Source organism: Felis catus, chromosome X (genome assembly GCF_018350175.1).
Source record: "Felis catus isolate Fca126 chromosome X, F.catus_Fca126_mat1.0, whole genome shotgun sequence".
NCBI classification, from domain to species: Eukaryota; Metazoa; Chordata; class Mammalia; order Carnivora; family Felidae; genus Felis; species Felis catus.
Window position 1 is genome coordinate 35,039,430 of NC_058386.1, and position 5,364 is coordinate 35,044,793.

A 5,364-nucleotide genomic window follows, 5' to 3' on the forward strand; every position below is an offset into this window, starting at 1 on the left:
AAGGCCTGGACGGCTTCGTGCGCTGTTGTCCTTCCCGCCCCCTGCTCGGTGCCCAGGACCCAGGCTGACGCGTGGTCTTTGAAGGAAGGACACAGGCACATCCCTCAACCCAACCAGAATGACCACTTCCGGGCGTTTCTTCCAAGACAAGTAGGTTCGTGATGGCAGCACGGCCTCTCCCTGGGTAGAAATGATAAGAGGAGAAATACGCACCCAGGGGTGAGAGGAGATTGGGCCCGTGATGTCTTCAGGAAAACGTTAGCCCTCACAGCCACACGCAGCAGCAGCCGTGAGCCTGAGCCGACGCCCGTCTCTGCCGTCACAGATCTCCCACAGGCACCATGGCCGTCCCAGCTCCTGTGGCCTTCATGGCTGTCGTGGCTGCTGTGGCCGTCTCAGCTCCCTCCGGCAGGGCTGCTTGGGAAGATCCCAGGGAAGACTGCCCTTGTCCCGGGCCCCGGGTGATTTATGGCCACATCCACACACGCACACTCACTCATCTTGTCCGCGGACTGAATCTGGGCTGAGGCCCATAAAATAGGCAACGGCTATTGGCAAATTCATTAATTAGGATTCTGTTTGTACTTTTATTGTGAAAGAAAATCATTTGTCAGCTTAAAGTCAGACCCAGAACCTGATGAGAACTGTTATTCTAAGAAGGTATCGACGGACGGCTCTACGTGGCTTTCGCGCTCTCTCCCCGCCTGCGATCTGCCACCCCACCTCTACCCGGGCAGAGAAAGCCTCCTGTCCTTCCACTTGACCCAGGGCCTATGTGGGGGATTTGGGGAGGTGCTTTCCCAGTAGGCCTCCCCGCTTCTGCCCTGCCAACCCCCCCCCGATTTTGTTCAAGGACAGGGCAGTCAATGGGCGTCAAGGGCTCCTGGCCCCCCCTCCCCGACTCTAGACAGTGAAGCTTGATAAGGCACAGTGAGTCAAGGCAACTCCATTTCCCTTCCCAGCGACACGATTCTGATCAATGACATGTGAGAGGAAGCCTGTTGGGACTCTTTTAAAGGGACTCGAGGAAGCTGCCTTCTCTCATCAGGCCTTCAGACTGGTGTTGGGACGCGACTGCCGGAACCAGAGGAGCCCTTCTGTGAACGCAGGGAAGCGAGACAGAGGACCGACACCGACGTGCCGACGATGCCAGCACAAAAAGGTGGGAGGGACTTGGGTCCTGGATGACCCAGTGCTGAGTTAACCAACCCAGGAGCTGGCTTGCCTCTGGGATTCTGGGTCACAGGACGTGATAATCTCCCCGTTGTCTACATGGTATCCAGCGGGGTTTTGTTATTAGAACCAAACGCGTTGACGCTAGAGGCAAACATCCTACTACATTATAACCAACGCAGACTCAAAGTACCTCCGCTTAGATGCCTATTCCAGTAGATGGCAATGCTCCTGCTCCAGCTGCCTGTGGTTGTCCAATTTCAGACTCTCCCTAGACTCTAGTCACCCTGTCTTTGTTGGGAAAGAACCCAAGTCCTTCGTGTGAACCACTTTCCCATCAGCCATCTTGTTATCACTGGTGGAAACCACTCTCCCCTCCACCAAAAAACAAAAAAAAAATCAGGAAGCTTGAGGCCACAGTGTGCAGAGGCACACACACACACATACACACACACACACACACAATCATCCCGTATGTGGATGTCTGTGTTATGGGTTGAGTTGCGTCCCCTCCCCCAATTCACCTGTTGAGGTCCTAATCCCTAAGTACCTCAGAACATGACTGCGTTTGGAACCAGGGCCATTGTCAATGTCATTAAGACGACATCACGTTGGAGTAGGGTGGACCCCTACTCCAGTGTGAATGGTATCCCCGTAAAAAGGGGAAATCCGGACACACACGTGCATGCAGAGAAAACGCCATCCGAAGGTTGGAATTATGCCACCATAAGCCAAGGAAGTGCCAGAGGTTAGAGAGAACGTGGCCCCGCTGACACCTTGACTGTGGACGACCAGCCCCCGGAGCTGTGAGGCAGCACATTTCCGTCGTTGAAGCCGTTCCGTCCATGATACTCCACTACAGCAGCGCTGGGAAATGAATCCGGTCTCTTAGACGATGAGCCGGGTCAGGGTAGTAGATGGAGGCCCAGTTCACACATTGAGAACCCTAAGGCCAAGGTCATACCTTTCAGGCAGAACCCCGGTCTTCCATAAATTGCAGAGTCCCTCCTCGTGTCCTCAGACACTGAGCTAGCTGGGCAGGCCAGCTGGGTAGCTTCCCAGGGCACCAGTCTGTTAGAGGGTCCAAAATACCACTGGAATAAATAGAAATACCCCTGCCAGTTGACGCAAGTTTCCACAAGTTCCTACCAAAGTAAACAGCAGCCTTATATGGAAATTTAAAAAACACCCTGGCTGGCACTGACCCCTCTCTCTGGGTATTTTTGTAATACACACATACAGTTGCGATCAGCTGAAAATCTGAAACCAAATAAAGCATGGTGTAACTTTCTTACTCACGGCAAACAATGATTCGTTTTCTTAGATGATTTGTAAGCCCTCCGATAGGCTTCCCCCGCCAAATTTTCTGACTTGGGAAATTGCCAAGGCGAGCCGATACGAGGAAAAGAACCACAAAAAGTGTAAGACACTTTGCCCCTTTTTTAGACCATTAATTTTTCTACAGCCAGGGGAGGTAAATTAGTGAGTAAATCTGTCTGCGCATAAAACGTTTTAATTAATAAGTTCGGCGGAGTCCGCTTCTTAACCTACGGTGTCTTTTCTCCCCCCTCTTCCCCGCTAAGAGGATCAGCGACCGGAGCAGGGCACGTGGCCCCCCGGAATACAGACCCCACGTCCCGGCCCCTCACAGCTAAGAGTGACCACGTGGGTGAGTTTTGGCCAATAGGCTATAATCAGAAGTATCACAATTCAGTTCTGGGGACCCTCTACTGCTTCTTCTTGGTCCTTTCTCCTCTCCGATGGCCGGAATGTCACTGTAGCAGTCAGTTGGGACCAACAGGTGACCTGGGGACGGGAGGCCATGCCTGGCAAAGCGGCAGTCTGGGTCCCTAAGGACTTAATAAACCGGGGCTCGCATGTCACACATAAGCCTGCTCGTGAGAGAGGAACACACCTCCATCTTGTTTTACATGGTGGGAAATGTATTGGTGGGAAATCCATTTTTTTCCTTCTGTGGAGGGGCACCAAATTATTCCCCTGTGCAGAGTCTTGGTCTGGCCTCAGCCAGAGAGAAAGCACGGCGCTCTCTCCCGGTCTGGCTCCCACGAAGGCTGTAGGTGGTGTCATGGCGGTCCTGTGGGAAGAGAGACCACACATCGCGAAGGGTAGAGCCGTACGTCCCGAGTCCTGTGGGAATGGGAAGGGCTCTGGGAGCCGCTGCGGCGATTCTCAAGCATGGCTGCCAAGCCTTTGACTTTCCGGCCGTCGAGAGGTGGGTTCCAATCCCTTACCCTTGGATAAGGCCAGCCCCTGTGACCGCCTTCTAACAAAGAGAATCTGGTGGGAGTGACGGCGGGTGACTTCCAAAGCTGGTTAGTGAGGCTTCCGTTTGGTACTCTCTCGTTTGCCATCACAGAGGTTTCTAGAAAGTTCCAGCCTCGTTTCAGTGGGCTCCTGAGAAGAAAGCAGGGGTCCTGGGCCACACCTGGCCTGGGGGATGAAAGGGGGGACAGGTTGGTGGTTCAAGTGCCCAAAGGGGGGGGCAGGGGGCAGGGCAGAAGAATCCGGCAGTCCCTTCCTGCCTGGAAGTTGTATTGTGCCCACAGAGACGTGGGAGAAAATGACTTTCAGGCCAGAACCCCAGCCCCAGGGCCCACACACAGAGCCCTCTACTCCCCCTCTTGCCATCTGACTCTTCTCCTTCTAGGGCTCACCCAAGAGAGCCTGGGTTTCATCTCATTAAGGTCAGCAGTATTGCCTAGGTGTGCCCAGACATTTCCAGGAAGATTTCTTTAAAATTTTTTTGTGTAATTTTTAAAATTTTTAAAAAATATTTTAATTTTTTTAAAATTTTTTTATTTATTTTTGAGACAGAGAGAGACAGAGCATGAACGGGAGAAGGGCAGAGAGAGAGGGAGACACAGATTGTGAAGCAGGCTCCAGGCTCCGAGCCGTCAGCACAGAGCCTGACGCGGGGCTCGAACCCTCGGACCGCGAGATCGTGACCTGAGCCGAAGTCGGCCACTTCGCCGACGGAGCCACCCAGGCGCCCCTCCAGGAAGATTTCTTGGCACGAATCCCCGAGTCCCAGCAGCATTCAGAGTGAAGAGACAGCTCCCGAGAAGACCTACCTGGTGGGAGAATGTCCACGGTGGTCTGCTAAGAGTCCAAGGCCCCTCCCTGCAATGGAACGAATGAATGAACTCTGTCTCCCCAAATTCCTATGTAGAAGCCCTAACCTCCCCCCGCCCTCCGTGTGACTGAGGAGGTGGCTGAGGTTTGAGCTCGTGAGGGCGGGGCCCTCATTCAGCAGGACTGGGGTCCTTTCCAGAAGATGCACCAGAGAGCTTGCCCCTCCTGCGTGCACGCAGAGGAAGGGCCGTAGGAGGACACAGCGAGAGGGCGGCCATCGACAAGCCAAGGAGACAGGCCTCAGGAGAAACCAAGTCTAGTGGCACGCTGATCTGGGACTTCCAGCTTCCAGAACCGTGAGGAAATACCTGGGTGCTATTTGAGCCCCCCAGTCCGTGGTGAGGATGACTTGACGTGCTGTCTCTCCCACATTCCCCTCCTCTCTGTTTCTCTCAGGCCGACTGAGACATTCCGTGAGAGAAACAAAGACGAGGGGAATGTGGGAGAGACAGCACGTCAAGCCATCCTCACTTTGCTGGTGGTGACAGAGGCACACGCCCAGCAGCACGGTCCCACGCGGGGATTCCCCGCAGGCAGCGTGACTTGGGGCGACGTTTGCAGGAAACGGCCCATCCTTGCCTCTCTCCCCGGAAGTTGCCCCCTGGGGTTAAGCGTTGCCCTCTCCTTCCGGTCGACTGTCAGACCCAAAGTCCAGAAGGGCGCCACACCCTCCCTGTGCACTGACCTGCGGGGCAGCAGCTCTAGGGGTGGCAACCGCAGCCCTCCGGCCACGGCGCGGGGCAGGGGAGTCCGCATGGGTGGACCACTGCCTGACTTCCCCTCCCCTCCCGCATGCTTCCGGGTCACCTGGCAGACTGTCCCCAGCTCGGAACAAGCCCACCTACCTCCCTGCTAGTGGCCGGGCTGGGCTGGCAATTCCTGCCTCTCTGCACCCGCCAACATCCGGGCTGCTGTTGTGCTTTGAATGTAAGTATGTTTCTGTCTGATCCCCTACCCCCTACCCCTCGACCCCCAATACCTGAAGGGGAGGGAAGGAAGGAAGGAAGGAAGGAAGGAAGGAAGGAAGGGGGAGGGAAG

At 55.0% G+C, this 5,364-nt stretch overlaps 1 long non-coding RNA gene across 1 annotated transcript; it reads right to left on the bottom strand.

The window, feature by feature from the left end:
• Nucleotides 1-2,593: 2,593 nt before the first annotated feature.
• On the bottom strand, nucleotides 2,594-4,830 carry LOC111558741. The gene is made up of 2 exons (XR_002739870.2): nucleotides 4,266-4,830; nucleotides 2,594-3,624 (listed from the first exon to the last, which is right to left on the bottom strand). It is a non-coding gene; the product is annotated as an uncharacterized LOC111558741 (long non-coding RNA).
• Between the last annotated feature and the right edge of the window lie 534 nt (nucleotides 4,831-5,364).